Below are 23,958 nucleotides of genomic sequence, written 5' to 3'. Positions count from 1 at the left end.
GAATAAATTGACTTTCTTGTTTATTTATAGAAATGTATTCTATATACCAGATATTAATCCTTCATAGATTATGGATGTACATATATCTTCCAGTCTCTCACTAATTTATTACATTGGCCTATTTATCTTTACACAAATATTATCATTTTAATTATTGATGCCTTAATATATGCATTAATATATTGGGGAATGGGGCAAGTCTCACCAGTTTGCTCTATTTTTTAAAAAATAATCTTAACTATTGGTAAATAATTTCCTTTAAATTATAACTGAATTTATTAAGAAACTCCCAAAATCCTGCTGGCTTTTTGTACTGTTTGCTGTTCATTAATATCTAAACATTTGTAGAATTGACATCTTTAGTGTAAGTTGCCCCATCCATGGACATATGGTTAACTTCTAGGACTTCATGATTTGCAAACTTAATTTTAATTTAGGCTTACATTAAAATGTACTTTATCTATACAAGAGTTCCTCATTAATTTAAATTTTCACATTTTATACTTTGTATCCTTCAAATCTAAAAAAAAAAAGGAAGGTTGTTGTTACGTGGGTCAATGTAATTGCAAGATTTCACTAAGATGCAATACATTTTACTTTTTCCTGTTTCTGCTCATGAGTCAAACAATATTTGTCACCACACACATTAACTTACAACCTCTTTGCAACATTTATATAGAGTTGACTGAGAATTTGATTAATCCAAGGTTTTCTTGAGATTCTATTTTCATGTACGATAATATATTACTCATGCAATAACTCAAAGTTTTAAAGGAAAAATCCTGTTTGGCCTTTTGGGAAAATGTAGTTGTATTGAATTGCACACTATTTAATGTGGCCTTACTATGAAAGTCATTTAGTGGTCTAAAAAAGATAAAACATTTTCAAAGGTGCCTTACAAATGAAGGAGGAGCATAATCACTGATATATTTTTATCAGAGAAATCTATTAGAACGCTTAATGTGCATTGATTGGGATTTGAGAAAGGTTGATTATGAGAAATACTCAAAGAAATGGCATTTAAAATTGAGGTTTGACAGAGTGCTTAGTGATTCTTCTGTCATTTTAAGAAACATAAACATTCTTTTGAAGTTCGATGTCTCAACATGAAAAACTGGCTTACGACACTAGAAAATCTCTATGTGCAAGTTACATGACTATATAAAGTATAATCATAGGTAATTGACTGGCCCCTGTTGGTTTCTCACATAATGAAGGTATCCAAATTATTTCGAAGTTAGGGAACATGGACTTGAATGTTAACACAGTGTTATTAATGCCACTGTATCATTACTAAGCTAATGATGTGCTTTATTCTGATGATAGCTTTTCTCTAACACTTATTACATGCAAAGTGCCATACAAAGGGAAAAGAAAATGGTCATGAATACACCATGCTCCATGTGTTAAAGAGGTTTGCACAGTAGTGGGGCAGGTGTATAAACCAACAGCTATAAGAAAGTATATTGTTTGTTGATATTAATTTGATAAGAATCTATGAGATTAGAGTGGAAAGACCCAATTTAGTCAGTAAAGGAGTGAGGAGTCAGTGAATGAATTCTTTTTAGAAGTTAGAAACTAGACAATAATGTGGCAAACTTTGATTTTATTCATTTTGTTTTTAAAATTACTTTCACCTCTTAAAAATAATAATGTGCTTGTGTGTAAAAGCTAAGAAATATTTGAAAAATATAAATAATACATATAATGTAAACATTTTGCTTTGTTTACTTCTAATCACTAAGTTATATATTTACTATGTAGAAATGCAATTAGATGTAACCATTGATTAGGCTTTCTACCATTTGCCAAACATTGTTCTGTGCATAAAATATCAAGTTATCAGAAAATAGCCTAGAGAATTTGGAAATATTCTTATTCCTGGTAAAATATTTTACCTCTATCTAATTGTAGAAAGTCTGTTTACCATAGGAAGAACAAAGAGGCCTTTCATGTGTTTCATTTTTAACAAGAATTTTTTTCTCATTTCTGTGCCTCATTCAACAATTGTGCAATATTGATTATAGAGCTCTTATGTAATCCTTAGCATTGCTTTATTCCATTGAAAAACCATCTTTTAGTTTGTATAGTTATTATAGCACTGCAGGAGTCTTCACGGATGCAATTATCCATGCATTGTTACAGAGCAAATGCCACAAGGGGGAAAATAATTACCTAAAACAACTGAACCAGATGGATATTTGAAAATAAAACACTTAAGATATATGTCGTTTGTGTGGTTTAGTTTCTGTGGTTAACAACTGTTCACCAGAAAAAAAAAAAAAAATATATATATATATATATATATAAACCTATGCAATTTTTATGGCCTAAGATGGTGGTGTTTTCAATTCTCATTTACATTTCTTTAGTTACTTTCAAAGGAAGGAGCCAACAAATATTTTCCTGTTGCTGTAGTGGTTAAGGGGAAACATAGTTTATTATTTCCTAGGGCAATGCCAGATGACAGGACAGAGTTAATCCCCAGGAGTCTGTGGGAAAATTACCAGTTACAGACAAATAGTAAATACCACATTTGAAACACTGTGACCTCCAAGATCTAAAATTAGAACAGAAATTGGCCATGACCTTACAAGGTACCTTACTATCTGGAACAAATGAGGAGAGAAAATAAAGCAGGCAGGTGGAGAGGACAAGAACAAGGCTTCATTCCCTCAAAGCCATTAGAAAGTTGAGCTACAAGACTCCAGAAAGGGCAAAAGCAGTATTTGGGTATTGTCAAGATTTCAAGAGCAAAGACATCTTCCACTTCTATATCTTTTCCCCAAAGTTCAGAGTCTCATCACATATTACCTCATTGATCACAAATGGAAATGAGCTGACAGTGCTTTGTACAATATTGACTTTGTGAATGCTATTTCTATTAATAGTGTCACAGTGTTGTTGTGATATTGTTTAACAATTATTTGGAAAGACCAACTTCAGTTCAAAGGTTGAAGTAAATGTTTGAGATCTGGAGTCAGGTTGACACTCTTCTATTGTTTCTGTGACTTCGTAACATTGCCTAATCTCTCTGAGTATCATTTTCCTTCACTATAAAGTAGAAGTAAAAGATATTAACCTTGCTCAGAGGGAAGTGAAGGGCCACATACAGTGTCTGGCCCATAGAAAACATGTAATAGTAATGTATAGGCATATCAGTATTATGATGATCAATAAGCCAGATGACTGCCAAATTCTACATTTTAGAAGGTGAGGATATCAGAAAGAATTTTTTGCAATATAAATTATTATTTGAGCCTTAAATATAATTCTTCTCCTCTGTTTTTGGTCTTCAAAAATAAGATAATTTTATCTTTTAAGTTATTACACCATGTGCTTAATAACATCTTTAAAATATAAACTTTCAGAATTTACTAATTTTGGTTGACTAAGGCTATTTTAGTCTCTTTGGGGCCTCCTAATATTTCTGGCTTGTTTCTGGCAACCTAGTACGTACAGTGAGAGATATCTGTAGACTCTCAGCAACTCAAATTTTACAGATCAAAAGTCTTCTTAAAAACTCTAAGTTTTCTTAGAATAGTACCTGATGCAAATTGCCTGATGAAAAATGCTTCTTTTGGATTAATGAATGAATGGATGTTGAATCATGCTTATGTATTACAGTGTATAGATAAGAAGTATGATGTTTATCCATTCCTCTAGGTATTTTAGGTTTCACTTATTGATACTTTTATCATTAAAAGTTTAAAAAAATCAGTCATTCTTATGTAAATAAAACATTTTTGCTAAATTGTAATATAATGGTACATTGAAATCTGAATACATATCACAATGTTCATGATGTTCTCAACCATATGACTCAGTGACATCTACATAATTCACCAAATTTGATATTTCTTTCAGAATTTAGTGCTAAGAAAAACTTTATTTAACTAGAACTCATTTCATCCCTTTACAAAAAAGGAGTATTTAATGTAACAGTTTTCCTTCTCTCAGTGGGCAGGAAACTCAGATGAAAGTTTTATACTGAGTCATAGTGACATTTTAAGAATTAGGCTTTTTTCTTTTTCTCTTTGCCTTTCCTCATTTATTTTCTTCTCTTCCTTTTACAGTGTTTTCAAACTCATGGGTTTTTTGTTTTTGTTTTTTTCTTATAATACATTCTTGTCTACAAAAAAAGTCACTAGGTGTTCCTTAGGGGATAAAAGAATGTTAGTTTAGGCAACACTGACTAGATAAAAGCTCAAAATATTGTTTGCCTCACATTTCTCAGACCGCAATATGTTATGTATTTTTAAATTTCTAAGAGAAAGAATTATGTTGAATTAAACTTCAAGCTTATTTAACTGAAGAATCTTTTAAGAGGAACATGCAGAACAAGATTTAGGACATGATATTTGATGTTATCTGTAGAAGGTAGGTAATATTTACTTTTAAAGTTACACACAAATATACACAAATACATGCATGCAAGATGCAATAAGACACATTGGAAATTTATGAAGTCTTATTTGACCTTTTATACATAACTACTGATTTCAAGTTGATGAATATTTATACTGCTGCTATGCATTTACATATGTATGCATAAAAAGAGTTTTGTATTAAATTAGTTGTTTTAACATAATTGGTGTCATACACTATGCATATTTGGGTGATTGGTTTCTTTTGTAATTAACAATATGTTAATTATCTATCCATAGCACCACTTGTGGATCAACTTCCTTCTTTTTATTGTTACACAGTATTATATAGTGTACATGTATCCCAATATTTTTAACATACTGATTAGTGAATATATGATTATATCTAATTTTATCCTTTGTGAACAAGCTGCAGGAAATACCCTTGTCCATTACCTGTGTTATGGATAGGTATCCAGAGAAGCTGAATGGTTCATTACTCAGTTTTTGCTGTGGTTAAAAACAATTCTCCAAAACATGTTGGAAATATTTCAAGACAATGAAAGCTCACTCTTCAAAAAAGCTGCATTAATATACATTCCAACCACCACCAGAAGAAAGTGATACGGGAGGGGTCAGGAAAGTGCTGGGTAGAGAAAGGCAGGTCCCTGGCTAGGGGTCCACCTCCAGGTGAGTGCCCACAGACCTAGGTGAGGACAAGTATTTCTGTTTACATGCCTAAATGTTGCATTTTCCAATACCACCCAGGCCCACCATGCCCTGATCCTGTGCCTATAAAAACCCCAAGACCCTAGTGGGCAGAGACACAAACAGCTGGACATGGAGAGGAACACACCAGAGGAAGAACACACAAGTAGCTGGACGTCGAGAAGAACACACCAGCAGAGGAACACACCAGCAGACACCAGCAGATGCCAGCAGGCCATCTATGGCAGAACAACATGGTGACAGGAATCCAGGCTGGGCCATGGAGGAGAATCCCCCCATTGAGCAGCCCAACTCCAGGGGAAAACCACCTCCTACTCCATCCCCCTTCTGTCTCCCCATCCATCTCCTGAGAGCTTCAATGGTGGCTGTCAACGATGGCTCATGCCTGTAATCCCAGCACTTTGGGAGGCTGAGGCGGGCGGATCACGAGGTCAGGAGATGGAGACCATCCTGGCTAACACAGTGAAACCCCGTCTCTACTAAAAATACAAACAAATTAGCCGGGCTTGATGGCTGGCGCCTGTAGTCCCAGCTACTCTGGAGGCTGAGGCAGGAGAATGGCGTGAACCTGGGAGGCGGAGCTTGCAGTGAGCCGAGATCCAGCCACTGCACTCCAGCCTGGGCGACAGAGCGAGAATCCGTCTCAAAAAAAAAAAAACACAAACAAAAAAAAACCTTGCACTCATTCTCCAAGCCCACGTGTGATCCGACTTTTCTGGTACACTAAGGCAAGAACCCCAGGATAGAGAAAGCCCTCTCTCCTTATGAGTAAGGCAGAGGGTCTAATTGAACTGATTAACACAAGCCACCTGCAGATGGCTAAACTAAAAGAGCACCCTGTAACACACGCCCACTGGGGCACCAGGAGAGGTAAACACTCAAACCTAGACCCTGCCATGCGGTCACAGCCCAACAACCGGCCTGTCTGCATGCTCACCCTAGAGGTTTGAGCAGCAGGGCGCTGAAGAAGTGAGCCACACCCCCATCACCCACCCTGCAAGAGAGACAGGAAACTTTTCCCGTTTCAACAGAAGAAAAGAGAGAAGAATCAAATAGAAGCAATAAAAAATGATAAAGGGGATATCACCACCGATCCCACAGAAATACAAACTACCATCAGAGAATACTACAAACACCTCTATGCAAATAAACTAGAAAATCTAGAAGAAATAGATAAATTCCTCGACAACATACACCCTCCCAAGACTAAACCAGGAAGAAGTTGAATCTCTGAATAGACCAATAACAGTCTGTGAAATTGTGGCAATAATCAATATCTTACCAACCAAAAAGAGTCCAGGACCAGATGGATTCACAGCTGAATTCTACCAGAGGTACAAGGAGGAACTGGTACCATTCCTTCTGAAACTATTCCAATCAATAGAAAAAGAGGAAATCCTCCCTAACTCATTTTATGAGGCCAGCATCATCCTGATACCAAAGCTGGGCAGAGATACAACCAAAAAAGAGAATTTTAGACCAATATCCTTGATGAACATTGATGCAAAAATCCTCAATAAAATACTGGCAAACTGAATCCAACAGCACATCAAAAAGCTTATCCACCATGATCAACTGGGCTTCATCCCTGGGATGCAAGGCTGGTTCAATATACGCAAATCAATAAGTGTAATCCAGCATATAAACAGAACCAAAGACAAAAACCACATGATTATCTCAATAGATGCAGAAAAGGCCTTTGACAAAATTCAACAACCGTTCATGCTAAAAACTCTCAATAAATTAGTTATTGATTGGACGTATTTCAAAATAATAAGAGCTATCTATGACAAACCCACAGCCAATATCATACTGAATGGGCAAAAACTGGAAGCATTCCCTTTGAAAACTGGCACAAGACAGGGATGCCCTCTCTCACCACTCCTATTCAACATAGTGTTGGAAGTTCTGGCCAGGGCAATCAGGCAGGAGAAGGAAATAAAGGGTATTCAATTAGGAAAAGAGGAAGTCAAATTGTCCCTGTTTGCAGATGACATGATTGTTTATCTAGAAAACTCCATTGTCTCAGCCCAAAATCTCCTTAAGCTGATAAGCAAATTCAGTAAAGTCCCAGGATACAAAATCAATGTGCAAAAATCACAAGCATTCTTATACACCAATAACAGACAAACAGAGAGCCAAATCATGAGTGAACTCCCATTCACAATTGCTTCAAAGAGAATAAAATACCTAGGAATCCAACTTACAAGGGACGTGAAGGACCTCTTCAAGGAGAACTACAAACCACTGCTCAATGAAATAAAAGAGGATACAAACAAATGGAAGAACATTCCATGCTCATGGGTAGGAAGAATCAATATTGTGAAAATGGCCATACTGCCCAAGGTAATTTATAGATTCAATGCCATCCCCATTGAGCTACCAATGACTTTCCTCTCAGAATTGGAAAAAACTACTTTAAAGTTCATATGGATCCAAAAATGAGCCCACATCGCCAAGTCAATCCTAAGCCAAAAGAACAAAGCTGGAGGCATCACACTACCTGACTTCAAACTATACTACAAAGCTACAGTAACCAAAACAGCATGGTACTGGTACCAAAACAGAGATATAGATCAATGGAACAGAACAGAGCCCTCAGAAATAACGTTGCATATCTACAACTATCTGATCTTTGACAAACCTGAGAAAAACAAGCAATGGGGAAAGGATTCCCTATTTAATAAATGGTGCTGGGAAAACTGGCTAGCCATATGTAGAAAGCTGAAACTGGATCCCTTCCTTACACCTTATACAAAAATTAATTCAAGATGGATTAAAGATTTAAACGTTAGACCTAAAACCATAAAAACCCTAGAAGAAAACCTAGGCATTACCATTCAGGACATAGGCATGGGCAAGGACTTCATGTCTAAAACACCAAAAGCAATGGCAACCAAAGCCAAAATTGACAAATGGGATCTAATTAAACTAAACAGCTTCTGCACAGCAAAAGAAACTACCATCGGAGTGAACAGGCAATCTACAAAATGGGAGAAAACTTTTGCCATCTACTCATCTGACAAAGGGCTAATATCCAGAATCTACAATGAACTCAAATTTACAAGAAAAATACAAACAACCCCATCAAAAAGTGGGCAAAGGACATGAACAGACACTTCTCAAAAGAAGACATTTATGCAGCCAAAAAACACATGAAAAAATGCTCACCATCACTCGCTATCAGAGAAATGCAAATCAAAACCACAATGAGATACCATCTCACACCAGTTAGAATGGCAATCATTAAAAAGTCAGGAAACAACAGGTGCTGGAGAGTTTGTGGAGAAATAGGAACACTTTTACACTGTTGGTGGGACTGTAAACTAGTTCAACCATTGTGGAAGTCAGTGTGGCGATTCCTCAGGGATCTAGAACTAGAAATACCATTTGACCCAGCCATCCCATTATTGGGTATATACCCAAATGACTATAAATCATGCTGCTATAAAGACACATGCACACGTATGTTTATTGCGGCACTATTCGCAATAGCAAAGACTTGGAAGCAACCCATATGTCCAACAATGATAGACTGGATTAAGAAAATGTGGCACATATACACCATGGAATACTATGCAGCCATAAAAAATGATGAGTTCATGTCCTTTGTAGGGACATGGATGAAATTGGAAATCATGCTTCTCAGTAAACTATCTCAAGAACAAAAAACCAAACACCACATATTCTCACTCATAGGTGGGAATTGAACAATGAGAACACATGGACACAGGAAGGCGAACATCACACTCTGGGGACTGTTGTGGGGTGGGGGTAGGGGGGAGGAATAGCTTTAGGAGATATACCTAATGCTAAATGACGAGTTAATGGGTGCAGCACACCAGCATGGCACATGTATACATATGTAACTAACCTGCACATTGTGCACATGTACCCTAAAATTTAAAGTATAATAATATAATAAAATTTTAAAAAAATAAAAAAAACAGTAATTTCCTCACACTGTCTTAAGTTCCACATATCATCCGCTCCTCTTAACTTTTGCCATTCTGATAGATAAAAAATTATACGTTGTTTATTTAAGGTTTATTATTACTTCATTTTGGAGAGAAGTAAGATTCAAAGATTTGAGTTAGTCAAGCTTCTTGGTCCATTGTACATCGGTCTGTGTAATTCTTTCTTCTTTCATTTGACTTCACTATTAGTTTTTCCATTATCCCCCTTCATCACTCCCATTTTGCTTCCACCTACAGTCTCTCCCCTCCAAAATAAATGTATTTTAATCTGTCTTTGAATTTGTAACTATCTATGAAAAAAATCATTATTGTGGCTTTAATATGCCGATTCTTTATAAAAATACATTATTACAGAAGATATCTATATTTTATAAGCAATACGTTTTAAGATCTATCATTGTTATTTTACGTACACCTAGCTGACTGCTACCAATGGCTGCATAGTATGCAAGGTTAAGCCACCACCACATTTTATTTGCCCATTAACCGCCAGGGCTGCCTCAAGTATTGTGCTTTCACAAACACATTGTGATGAATAGCATTGTACATATCCCCTTGAGGACTTAAATGTGAGCTTCTTGGAGATATATCCACAGGCGCAGAATTGCTGTGCCACACTATATACACATAAATATTTTTGCTATGCACTATCAAATTTCTCTCCAGAAAGCCATGATAGTTCACAATGCAGTAACAATTCTCAATACTCATTCTCCCACATCCTTGTTAAGACTTTTTAATCTGACATTTGAAAATTTTGCCTTATGATAGATGAAAGACATAGTTCATTTGTTTTAACCTAATTTTCTGTGATTACTAGTGAATATGCACATCTATTCATTTATTCATTTGCCATGTGGATTTCTTTTATAGAACCATTTAAAGTCTTCATAATCTTTTTAATTGAGTTTGTAGCCCTTTACTTGAAGCTAAGGAGCACTTTCTTATGTAGCCTAGGTAATATTCTTTAGAAGTCTTATATGTTATGAATGTGTCTTTAATCTGTCACTTGTTAGGTTTTTTGTTGGTGTCCTTTGGAAACTAAAATATCCCAAGTTTAATTTTGTTGAAGTCTACATTTTAAAGTTATATGTTCTATATTTAGATATTTGTATAAGTACCATTCCCTCACTTCCTTGAAGAAGTCACATAGATGTTCTTTTGCATATTTATTATTATTATTATTCAATATAGTGCCTTTCTCATTTGTATTTTTAATCATGTTTATTTGGATAAGACGTAGGAAGTCAAGCTTATTTTGTTTCTTATAGTAAACTGGTTTTCCTCATATTATGGACTGAGTGATTCATTTTTATTTATAGGTTTATGGTATACCTCTATCATACAACAACTTGTCATACATACATGGATTTATTTCTGAGTTCACTTTTCTCTTCCACAGTTTATTTTTTGTTCCTTACCTATACTCCAGTTTTAACTAAATTCTATCTTTTTAATGTGTTTGCAATCAGTATGCTTCATCGGCTGACAAATTTTGGGAAAACAATCACAGAATTTTTTTAATGGGATACTAAAACTTAGAAACAAAGGTGGGTTTGATATAAGGCCAGTATTACTCACAGACATTGATTTCACAATCCTAAACATTTAACAATGTATAAAAAAGCAGTACTTCATGATCAAGTTGTATTTGTTTTAAAATACAAAGTTGATTTCACACAAAATACGTAATTCACTAAAGGAATAGTGTATGTGGAAACATAAAGGATAATCACAATTATGGAAAATGACATACATTTTTTTCTCCCTTTCTACTGATTACTCTGCCTTAATTTACTTTGTTGTTTCAGTGTTATCTCCCCAACTTCATAACATTGAAATATCCTATGATTTATTCCCTGGAAAACTTTTAAAACTATAGTCAATGTTTTAATGATAGCATTGAGTATCATAGTTTTAAAGTAATTTGGAAGTCCAAGATTTCCATATGTATGCTCCAGCCTAGATCTCTGCCTTGCACTCTACGTTTATCTATCCAACTGCTGACATAACATCTTCACTGGGATATAAAATAGAGTTTTCAAATTTAACTTAAAGCAAATCTCCAATATGCAACCCTCCAAAACCTGTACTTTCTACAGTTTTTCTAACCTCTGTAATTATCAACTTCCCCAAAGGTGTTATTTTGGAGGATAGATGTCTGAAATTGCAACGCTATGTCATGTGGTCATTGCCTGTTTCGTTTAATAACAAATTAACCAACTGCTTTTCAGAGTGGCTTTACCACTTTACACTCTCACTAGCAATATGTGATTAATCTAGTTTCTACAAATTCTTACCAGTATTTGGTACTGTCACTATATTTTTTTATTTTCATCATTCTGATAAGTTTGTAGTAATATCTTATGGCCTTTCTTTGCATTTCTGTGATGGCTAATGAGGTTGAAGATGTTTTCGTGTGCTATTTGCCATCTTAAATCATCTTCAGTAATATATGTGTTCATGTCTTCTGCTCATTTTTAATTGAATTGATTGGATTTTTATTGTTGAGTTTTGAGAAGTCTTTATCTCTTCTAAATACTAGTCCTTTGTTAGATATATGGCTTGGAAATATCTTCTTCGAGTTTGTAGTCTGCTTTTGCTTCATTTTCGTATGGATGTTCACAGAGCAAGAGTTTCCCAATTTATCAGTTTTTCCTGTCTATGAAGTCATGCTTGTAGAGTCACATCTAGGAACTCTTTGTCAGCTCTAAATGCTGAAGATCATTTCCTAAATTTTTGTAAAAGTTCTCCTGAGACCTTTCATGATTGAAAATTTTACATACTTTACCTTCACACTTAAATAAAGAATATAAATACTGAGGTGTGAAGGTTTTCTTCTCATCATAATTTTAAAAATGTGACTGCATTATCTTCTTGTATGAAGGTTTAACATTGAGAAGTACAATCGCTCTGCTCCTGTTGTTAATTTTCCTAAACGTATTAAGTTGCCATTGGAGAATGCAGCCTGTAAAATTATGGGCACTTTCTAATTTATTGATTTTTCTTTTGGCCCAAAGTTACTGTACAAGATTTCAAATGTGTCATGTGTTTTTGAAAACAATTGTTTCCTAGCTATGAGCTACAGAACTCATGTGTGTCAATTATGATATTTAATCTGTTATATTTTTTCTGTTTTTATTTTGGACTTCTTTTGGAAAAGGCGATCAGCTCTCTCTTTGTGATTACGAAATTTCCAATTATTCTTTGAAGTTCTATCAGCATTTTTATTTTTCTGCATATAACTGATATTTCCTATGGTACACCCACATAGATTTAGGGATTTAGGGATGATAGATATGTTTGTGTACTTTTATCCTTGCTAAGATGAGATAAAACTTTTTGTCCTTTCTTTTTTTTTTTTTTTTTTTTTGAGATGGAGTCTTGCTCGGTTGCCCAGGTAGAGTGAAGTGGTGCAATCTCGGCTCACTGCGACCTCCGCCTCCTGGGTTCAAGCGATTCTCCCGCCTCAGCCTCCCAAGTAGCTGGGACTACAGGCGCCCACCACCACGCCCAGGTGATTTTTTGTATTTTTTTTAGTAGAGACGGGGTTTCACTGTGTTAGCCAGGATGGTCTCGATCTCCTGACCTCGTGATCCGCCTGCCTCAGCCTCCCAAAGTGCTGGGATTACAGGCATGAGCCACCACGCCCGGCCTTGTCCTATTAATATAATAATAAAATTGCTATACCTATCTACTTTTTGCTAGAACTCCCCATCCCCACTATTTTAACTCTTGATTTTAAGCACACTGTTTTAGCATTTTTTTATGTACAGCTATCAATACATAGCTAGGTTTTATCCCTCCATCAAAAAGTATACAGAAATATATTTTCTAAAATAATTTCAACATTTATCTTAGATTCATGGGGTACATGTTCAGGTTTGTTATGTGGGTATATTTTGTGACTTTAAGGTTTGAGGTATCATGTTCCAGTCACCAAGGTAATGAGTATAAAACCCAATAGGTAGCTTTTTAGCCCTTGCACTCCTCCTTTTCTCCCCTCTAGTAGTCCACAGTGTCTATTGTTCCCATCTTTATATTCATGCATAGCCAATGCTTAGGACCCACTTATAAATGAAAGCATGCAGTATTTGGTTTACTGTTCCTGCATTAATTCACTTAGGGTAAAGACTTCCAGCTGCATCCATGTTGCTATGAAAGACATGATTTCATTCTTTGTATGGCTAAATAGTATTTTATGGTGTATATTTACCACATTTTCTTTACCCCATCCATGATGATGGGGGCATCAAGTTTGATTCCCTGTCTTTGCTATTGTGAAGATTGCTGCAATGAACATAAAAGTGCATGCGTCTTTTTGGTAGAATGATTTATTTTCCTCTGGTTATATACCCAGTCAATGAGATTGTTGGGTCAGTTGATAGTTTTGTTTTAAGTTATTTGAGAAACTTCCAAACCACTTTCCACAGCAGCTGAACTAATTTACATTCCCACTAACAATGTAAGGATTCCTTTTGTTCTGTAGCCTCACTATCATCTGTTGATTTTTGACTTTTTAATTCTGACTACCATGAAATGGTATTTCACCATGGTTTTGATTTACATTTGTCTGTAAATAAGTGATGTTAAGCATTTTTTTCATATGTTTAGTGGCCATTTGTATGTCTTCTTTTGAGAAATGCCTGTTCATGTCTTTTGCTTATTTTGTAATGGGGTTATTTTTTATTTGCTTGTTGAATTGTTTAAGTTCGTTACAGATTTTGGATATTAGATCTTTGTCAGATACATAGTTTGAAAATATATTCTCCCATTCTGTAGATTGTCTGTTTACTCTGTAGATTTTCCTTTTGCTGTACAGAAGCTCTTCAGGTTAATTTGATCCCACTTGTCAATTTGTGTTTTTATTGCAATTGCTTTTGAGGACTTTGTAATAAATTCTTTCCCAAGGCCAACGTACAGAATGCTGTTGCCTAGATTTTCTCCTAGGATTCTGATAATTTGAGGTCTTACATTTAAATCTTTAATTTGTGTTGAGTTAATTTTTATATAAGGTGGAAAGTAGGGGTCCAGTTTCACACTTCTGCATATGATGACCCAGCTATCCCGGCACCTTTTATTGAATAGGCAGTCTTTACCACTGCTTATTTTTGTCTTCTTTGTTGAAGATCAGATGGCAGTAGGTGTGCAGTTTTATTTCCAGTTTCTCTTTTCTGTTCCATTGCTCTATGTGTCTGTTTCTGTTTTTGTACCTATACCATGCTGTTTTGGTTACTGCAGCCTTGCAGTATAGTTTGAAGTCAGGTAATGTGATACGTCAAGCTTTGTATTTTTTGCTTAGAACTGCTTTGGCTGTTTGGGCTCTTTTTTGGTTGCCTATGTATTTTAAGGTAGTTATTTTTAATTGTATGAAAAATGACAACAGTAGTTTAGTAGCAATAACATCAAATCTATAGAATGCTTTGGGCAGTTTAGACATTTTAAAGACAATGATTTTTCCAATGGATGAGCATGGAATGTTCTTCCATTTGTTTGTGTCATCTGATTACCTTTAGTAGCATTTTACAGTTCTCGTTGTAGAGATCCTTCGCTTTCTTGGTTGGATGTATTCCTAGTTATTTGTGTGTGGGTGTGGCTGTTATAAATGGGATTGCATTTTTTATTTGGCTCTCAAAGATTGAATGTTACTGAGGTGTAGAAATGATACTGATTTGTGTACATTGATTTTGTACCCTGAAACTTTACTAAAGTCATTAATCAATTCTAGGACTCTTTTGGCAGAGTCTTTGGGGTTTTCTACAAAGAGACAATTTGACTTTTACTTTTCTTGCTCAGATGGCTTTTATTTCTTTCTCTTGCCTGATTTCTCTGGCCAGGACTACCAGTACTATGACGAATAGGAGTAGTGAGAGTGGGCATACTTGTCTTGTTCCTGTTTTTAAGGGGAATGCTTCCAGCTTTTGCCCATTTGGTACGATGTTGGCTGGTGTTTGTCATGAATGGCTCTTATTATTTTGAAGTGTATTCCTTTAATGCCTAGTTTGTTGAGGGTTTTTCTCATGAAGGGATATTGGATTTTATTAAAAGCTTTTTCTGCATCTATTGAGATGATCACATTGTTTTACTTTTTAATTCTGTTTATGTGGTGAATTACATTTATTAATTTGCTTATGTTGAACCAACCTTGCATTGTAGGAATGAAGCCTCCTTGATCATGGTGAATTAACTTTTTGATGTGCTGTTGAATTCAATTTGCTAGTATTTTGTTGAGGAATTTTGTATCTATGTTGATCAGGGATGTTGTCCTTTAGTTTTCTTTTTTCATTGTGTCCTTATTAGGTTTTAGTATCCAGGTGAGTCTGGCTTTGTAAAAAGAGCTGGAGGGGAATTTCTCCTCTTCAATATTTTGGAAGAGTTTCAGTGAAATTGGTACCAGTTCTTTGTACATATAGTAGAATTCTCCTACGAATCCACTTAGTTTTGGACGTTTTTTGGTTGGTAGTTTTTTTGTTTTGTTTTGTTTTTAGTTGCTGATTCAGTTTCAGAACTCTTTATTAGTTTATTCAGGGCTTCGAATTTTTTCCTGATTCAATATTGGGAGGCTGTATGTTTCCAGGATTTTATCCATTTCCTCTAGATTTTTTTAGTTTGTGTGCATAGAGGTGTTCATAAAACTCTTTGAGGGACTTTTGTATTTCTGTGAGGTTGGTTGTAACAACACCTTTGTTGTTTCTGATTGTGCTTGTTTGTATCTTCTCTCTTTTTTTCTTTGTTAATCTAGCTAGTTGTCTATCAATCCTGTTTATCCTTTCGAATAACTGGGTTTTGGTTTATTGATTCTTTTTATGAATTTTGGGGTCTCAATTTATTCAGTTCCGCCCTAATTTTAGCTATTTATTTTCTTCTGCTGGCTTTGAAGTTAGTCTTTTCTTGTTTTAATATTTCCTCTAGGTATAATGTTAGATAACATCACACACCAGGGCCTGTCGTGGGGTTGGGGGAGGGTGGGAGGGATAGTATCAGGAGATATACCTAGTGTAAATGACAAGTTAATGGGTGCAGCACACCAACATGGCACATGTATACATACGTAACAAACCTGCAAGTTCTGCACATGTACCCTAGAACTTAAAGTATAATAAAAAAAATAAAAATAAAATAAAAAAATAAATTGAGATCTTTCTAATTTTTTGATGTAGGTACATATCACCGTAAACATTCCTCTTAACGCTGCTCTAGTTGCATCCCAGAGATTTTGGAATGTTTGGAATCTGTTTTCATTTATTAAATAGTACTTTTAAAATATAGAAATCTATTACATTTACATCAGTTGTGACTTTTTATGTTTGCATTTGTTTCTTCTTCTTTGTTTCATGAATGCACTATCTTCTTTTATCTCTTTAGTACAGGCATTATATTTTTTTCAAAATTTTTTTGTGTTATAGTAGGTGATACCTCAGACACATAATATTCTGATTCTTGTCTTTTTATGCCTCTCATTTATCATGTTGATTTTCTTCAAATGTTTGAAATAATATTTGTGTTTACCGTACATTCTCCCATAATTTGGGAGATCAGGGTGAACCTGATAGAAGTTTGCCAACATTGTTTTCTAGACATTGGGGAAGTTCATTCCCTCATATGTTACCACCATCAAGGACTGAAGGGTCCTCCCCCTTTCCTTCCATCCCATCTTCCACTGAAAGCCTCAGCCTGAAAACAACACCTAGTGCTGTGCACAAATGGATTTAAAAGGGAGAAATAAGGGGAAAAAGGCCTCCAAGACTGACAGCTTTAAATTTAGTTTCTGAAACAATGATCTGTATCTTTGTTGCTGACTACTAAGCACTCACAAAATCACTTTCACTTTTTTATAAAAATGTTCTTTAATGTGTATTTTAGATGATCTTCTCCTACTTCATAATCACACTGTTTTCTGTTTTTAAAACACTTCTTAAAGTTTCTGGTTATTGATCCTCTAATTTTGTAATATTTTCAGCATTTTAAAATGTATTTTTTATTATAAAACAAACAAAAGAATACTTTCAGAAGATGAGAGAGGTAGGCACCTATCATTATTTATTCTAATCCTATATGCTGATTTGTATAAAAATTGATTATTTACATGTAATAATTCGACGGTCTTAACTCAGAGAGCTGGAAGACGTCAATGAAAGATTTCAAAGAGATTGTTATGTGTATCTGTCTGTCTGTGCACCACAAGAACTGACTGTGCTTAGTTCTCATTCTTCCAATGTGTGGATTAGAAGGTCTATTTAATTACATTTTGGGTCTGTAAATCTGTCATTACAAATAATGAGCATTCTATGGATCTTTCTGAGACTCTGTGTCTGTAGAGAAATATACATTTTTGTTTACATTGAGAATCATCACATATTAGCTCTAGAAGGAAATGTGAGTAATTGTATAGTCAAATCTTTAATTTTCTACTGAGGACAATGAGTTTCAGTTATAACATGAAGTTTATTTATGGTTCAAGGGATAAGGTGGAACCAAGATTTCTTATCCTTCAGGTAGTTTATTTTTCTTTTATACCAGGTGTATATCCAGTGGTTTGCACTTTTTCTTTTCATAAATTAAAACAACAACAACAAAAAAAACTAACAGGCTAGTTGATCCCATGTCTTAAAATGAAAAAAAAATGCCAAAGACTCATAATTCAATTGATATATAATCCATGAATTCATAAGTGCTTCTGCTTATTTCTTAAGTGATAATTTCTAGATTAGGCTTTCTTTTTTTTTCTCTTTGTTCCTTTTTTGTCTATAAAATAGATTATCTTTTATAATCTATTTTATAGACAAAAAATCTGTTTTATTTGCTTTGCATTTATTTATTTATCAAATATATATACAACTCTTGTTATACGCAAAGTGTTTGTTAGGAATTTATGGATGAATTGTGTGGAGAGGGAGGAATATGACCTAGTCATTTCCCAGCTGTACTAATATTTTTATTTTTATCTTGGTTTACATACTCCATATAAAAACCATATACAAATATAAGATACAGTTTATAATTTTATAATGTAAGTAGTAAAATCTTTCTTTTTTCCTGAAGGGGCTTCTGTTTTATTCTTGATCGTGTCATAGCCAGTGAAGGAACTATAAGTTTGTTTGTTTTTTCAGCCAGTATATGAGCTCTATTTCAGATTAGAATAAATTGCTTAAAATTTTAATTTTAAATCAATTTGAAAAATATTACCTTTTGCTCTGTTTTTGATGTTTTTAATTAAAGAAGATGAAAATATGCACAAATTTGTTTGATAGAGATTATGAATTTTTTTCAAAAAAATAAAGATAACTATTCAATGCTTAGAGTATTTGAAATATGGAGATAAGAAAGTTGGCTAAATTTCTTTTTCTGGAAAAAAATGGCAAATCAGATAAAAGAAAGCAAGAAGAGTATTAATATTACTACTACAGTAAAAATCATTCTGAACCAAAGCAAATGTAGTTTTTTGGTTCCATTAATATTTAAAGTTCCAGTTTTTTTCTACTGTCCTATGAGACTTCAAAGACACTAATACTTTAAAAATAATTTTTAAATTATAACAAAAATGTGTATATAAAAATATTGCCTGAGAACTCTTTCATTTATTTTGCTTCAGTTCCTTCCCTTTCTTTACCTATGTGTCCTTTTTTATTCAACAATGTGGATCTTTATTTAAGGTGCTGGTGACATTAGAACAATAAAATGAAGTCTTGGGAACTATATGCATGGAAATTATTCCTAATGAAACCCTGGAATAGAATAGAACACATAGATACAAATGGATGAAATGTATTCAGAGCAGCAGTTCTGCCTATCCTTAGAGGACATAGCATTATTATACTATTATCTGAAAAGGGTTTAATTATATTCACATTATATCCATCTGCCTTAAAACCCTTATCATACCAGAACATGCTGAGAAATCTACTTTCCAAACACTTAACCTGCAAAATCCCTTGTGTAAATCTGCAAGTTTCAATGGCTTTATGGAATCCAACAATGTCTCTAGAGGCTTTCCTTTGATTTTTCTCTATCTTGCCTACATTGAGTAAACAGAAAGCCCATTGACTCTCAGTTATCTGGAAACCCATTTTCCACTTTATGATTTTTTTTTTTTTTTTTTTTTTTTTTTTTTTTTTTTTTTGCAGAAAGGCTTTTTAATTCCTTATGTTCCTATGTGTGCATCTGGGCTATTGGTCTCACTTAGATATGTTAACATTGGTACTACTATCTAAACATTGTTTTTGAAGGGCAACCAGCTGCATTTCAAATCATGATAACAAGTCAAAAACACAAAACATCCTAAAATAAAATAGCATTTTAAGAGTGTATTATTAATAACAGTAGAATTTATTTAACTAAAGTAAAATGTTACAAAACTTTTTTTTAAAAAGAGGGTGAACGCTGATGCTATTTGTATAACATGCACGACTAGTTTTTTCAACTTCAAGAATGCATTAGGAACAGAATGGAAAGTGCACTTCACATTAAAAAGTCCCTTAAAAAATTTCCAAACATACTAATTAATAAACCTGAATTCTTTAAAAAAAAAAAAAAAGCTTTCTCCCAGTATCAGGAAATCTTTTCTTCTATATAACTTGCTTTTTCATATATAAAATGTATTTTGAGATTTAAAAAATACTTTAAACACTTCAAAATATTTATTTAGACATAAATGTGTATAAGTCTATAGCAAGACTTACTTTTCCAAATAGAGAAATATGTGCAATCAATTCTGTTTTCAATACTCAACAATTTTTTTTAATTTCATCTTCTCTTTGTCTTTTAATTTAGTTTATACACTATATAACACTTGGCTTTAAAAAGTAGGCTATCAAGTTTCAAGTGGTAAGAAGTGTTAAAAGAATCAGCCTATGCTTATTTTTGTCTACCTTTTATTCTATATCCTTATGGTTTCCTGTTTCTTGTCATGTCACATGAAGTGGTTAAAATTTTATTTTTATGTTAAAATAGTTTGCTACATATCTTTTGTTTGTTCCTTCAAATCCATTCCCCATTATTCCCCATTCTGTTCTTTGTCCCGGTAGGCTGACTTTGTTGAAATACATCAATAGGCTCCCTTAAACTCTGCTGGTTTCCCATTGATTTAAACCAAGGGGAGATTCTACAGGTGATCAGAGGGTGAGAGGATGAGATCATGGAGTTTATTCCTGCAGTTCCATCTCTGTGGGATCACCCTGTACTGTTTCAGTCCTTCAACTGATGGTCAATGCTTGGAAGCCTCCTCTATACTGTCCTCTCATTCTAGGTTTCTGTACCTGGCACTTCCCCATACATATTCTTCCCTGGCTTTGAAGTGGTAACAGATATGCTGATGATAGCCTTCTGGGTATGGCATTATCCTTTGTGATTTCTCTGCACCCTCCCCATATTGTTGTAAATACCCTCTTTCTAACACCACCTTAAAAATAGGATACCATTTTGTGACATCTATTTTCTGGCAGAAACTTGACTTTATACCACTTGGTTTTTATTAACATCTTGGCTTTCTTGATTATAGAATCTTTACCCCACTTCAGACACAGTTCTTCCTATTAAAGGAAACTTGTGTGTGTGCCTCCCAGTAGGCATAACTTTTATCCTTTCCACCAATTTTCTATTTTTCTATATAAAAAATTGTATACATCAGTAAAATAAATTGAACTTCAAGTATTGTTTTGAAATGTATAAAGAAAAGGGCCATGAATAAAACCTTCATCAAGTGAGCAATTTGCAGTTGAACAGCAATTCCAATTACCGATACCCAAGTTTCCAGGCTTCTTTGTGGTGGTATTTATAGCTGATTAAATTTCTCCTAATTTTATGTATGGGTACACAACATGAAAATTAAAACAAAATATATTACCACTTTCAGAAATGAAAATGTATTCCTGAAACAGCATTTTGAATGTGGCCTTCTGCTCCAAATAAGTGAAATCACAGTTAGCATTTTGTGTTTTGAATGAATGAATTCTTACTGGGTTTATACAAAACAGTAAGTGGAAAATTAATTATTATATAGAAGGATAATCCCGTTTAACTATTTATAAAATAGCAGAGTAAAATTTCTGAATTTTATAGCATAACCCACCTCTCTTAGTTTTCTTCATTTGGAAAAACAATTTTTAAAGAGGTTTTTTCTGTAGTAAGAATGTTAAACATGTTGAAAATGCTTCTGAAACAAAACAAATCAAAAAACCATTTTAGGAATAAACTATGTAATAATCTAGTCAAATGCAAATAAAGAAAATGTAAATAATTCCTATATTTTCCATCAAAGCTATAGGCCTTGCCCAGGTCTGTCAGATCAGCCTTGTGGGTGGTTAGATAGCTACACATTTCAAACATCATCTTGCCACACAACTAAACCCAGATCACTGAGAAGGGAAGAGGGATAATTCTAAATGAAAAAAATGGTCTAACATGTGAAGAAAACATTTCATTCTTTAGAATTTGCTAAATCATTATAAAAAGCATTCAATAATAATTATAGCTAGGATTTGTTGAGCACTTCGTATATTGCTTTATTTAAACTTCTCAACAACCCCTAAAAGGGAGATATTTTTATTATCCCACTGTATTGATCAAGATCTATTCAGAACACAAAAACATATTAGTAATTTAAAGGCAGAAAACTAGATAGGAAGAATTATTAATTAGAAAAACATAGTTAATTACTACAAGAGGTAAGAGAAAGTTCTAAAAAGAACTTTTGCTACGCAAGTAGCAAAGGCGTCAAGTAGCTGTGATCCATAGGGCTTTGAAAGAGCACACATGGAAAGGGCTACCTGAAGGATAAGATTCAGACCTCTTTGAAGAGGATGTGGCTGCAGACCTTTGGATAGCAGAGAAGTTCCCTGCAGTGCCTGGCGTCAAAGCTGGCCAGCAGCAGGCAGGACAGGGCTAGTAATCAGAAAGCTGAGCTAAAGTTGTCTGGGGAGTAGAGCCACTAAAGCTACACCCTGTGGTGCTGGCAAACTCATAGGATGGGGAGTGTCACTTGGTCTCCCCCATAAGATAATCAGCTGTGACATAGAGGTAAGAAGAAAAGTACACCAGAACCAGGAGCAAAAGCCTTCCTTCTGCTTATGTCTTCTCGTGTCCTTTCACTGCCTTCTCCTGGCAAAGTCCAACATTGTTCCAATGGCAAAAGAAAAATGTTCACAGGGTCCAGATCCAGAATCAGGAAGCTGAGCATGAGGGGTGGACTTAGAATTGAGAGTAAATAAATTGATAACTCTACCACCCTCTTTAAGGATGAGAAAACTGAAGCTTATTGAACCTCCATAACTAGTACATGCAAAGGCAAGAGTCAAACCCATTCCGAATTAAACTCTCTTCTTAATCCCTACTCACTGTATTGCTTTAGTAACAAGCTACCCAGCCACAGGAATTCTACTCTATAATAAAATTGTAAATATTTCCAGTTTCTATAACGTTGTAACAATTGTTCAGTTCTAATTGCAGCTATATTTCCTAAGTTGTACATGATTTCAACCATAAAGTAGGTGGCACTGGAATTCAAGTGTACAAGCACATGAAAGCAAAAGTAACCACAGACAACAAAGGAAGTACCTATTAAATGGAAAGCTTTTGGCTGTGTTAGGATCATTAGAAAGTGTCACTCTTCATCTCCAGGCACTGGAGTGAATCACTTGAATAGGGCCTGAAGTGAACCCCCTGCAAACTCCAGCAGCCCTACAAAAGAGGGACCTCACTACTGAAATAAAAACAAACAAGCAGAAAGTGACAACAAAAACATCAACAACAACAACAACAAAAAGGCCCCCACAAAAACCCCATCCCAGGGTGAGAGGCACAAAGACTGAAACTAGACAAACTCACGAAGATGAGAAAGAATCAACAAAAAGAATGCTGAAAACCCAAAAGACTAGAGTGTCTCTTCTCCTCCAAATGATCACAACATCTCTCCATCAAGGATGTAGAACTGGACGGAGGATCAGATGGATGAATTGACAAAAATAAGCTTCAGAAGATGGGTAATTAAAAACTATAATGAGCTAAAGAAGTATGTTCTAGCCCAATGCAAAGAAGCTAAGAATCTTGATTAAAGGTTCAAGGAATGGCTATCTAGAATAACCAGTTTAGAAAGGAACATAAATGACCTGATGGAGCTGAAAAACACAGCACAAGAACTTTGTGAAGCATACACAAGTATTAACAGCCGAATCGACCACGTGGAAGACAACCTTACTGAAATAAGACATGCAGAAAAGTATAGAGAAAAAATAATAACAAGGAATGAACAAAACCTCCAAGAAGTATGGGGCTTCATAAAAAGCCCAAACCTACAATTGATTGGAGTACCAGAAGGAGACAGGGAGAATGAAAACAAGCTGGAAAACACACTTCAGGATATGATGCAGGAGAACTTCCCCAATGAGCAAGACAGGCCAACATTCAAATTCAGGAAATACAGAGAACCATTAAGACACTCCATGAGAAGATCAACCCTGAGACACATAATCATCAGATTCTCCAAGGTCGAAATAAAGGAAAAACTGTTAAGGGCAGCCAGAGAGAAAGATCAGGTCACCTTCAAAGAGAAGCTCAGCAGAATAACAGTAAACCTCTCAGCAGAAATTCTACAAGCCAGAATAGACTGGGGGCCAATAATCAACATTCTTTGAAAAAAGAATTTTCAACCCAGAATCACATATCCAGCCAAACTAAGCTTCATAAGCAAAGGAGAAATAAAACCCTTTCCAGACAAGCAAATGCTGAGGGATTTCATTACCACCAGGACTGTCCTGCAAGAGATCCTGAAAGAAGCAGTAAATATGGAGCGGAAATACTGGTACAGGCCACTGCAAAAACACACCTAAATGTAAAGTCCAATGACACTATAAAGAAACTGCATCAACTATTGTGCAAAATAACCAGCTAGC

The sequence above is a fragment of the Pan troglodytes genome, chromosome 2 (genome assembly GCF_028858775.2).
Source record: "Pan troglodytes isolate AG18354 chromosome 2, NHGRI_mPanTro3-v2.0_pri, whole genome shotgun sequence".
NCBI classification, from domain to species: domain Eukaryota; kingdom Metazoa; phylum Chordata; class Mammalia; order Primates; family Hominidae; genus Pan; species Pan troglodytes.
The sequence above is the reverse complement of the archived record's forward strand: the minus strand, read 5'-3'. Positions refer to the sequence as shown.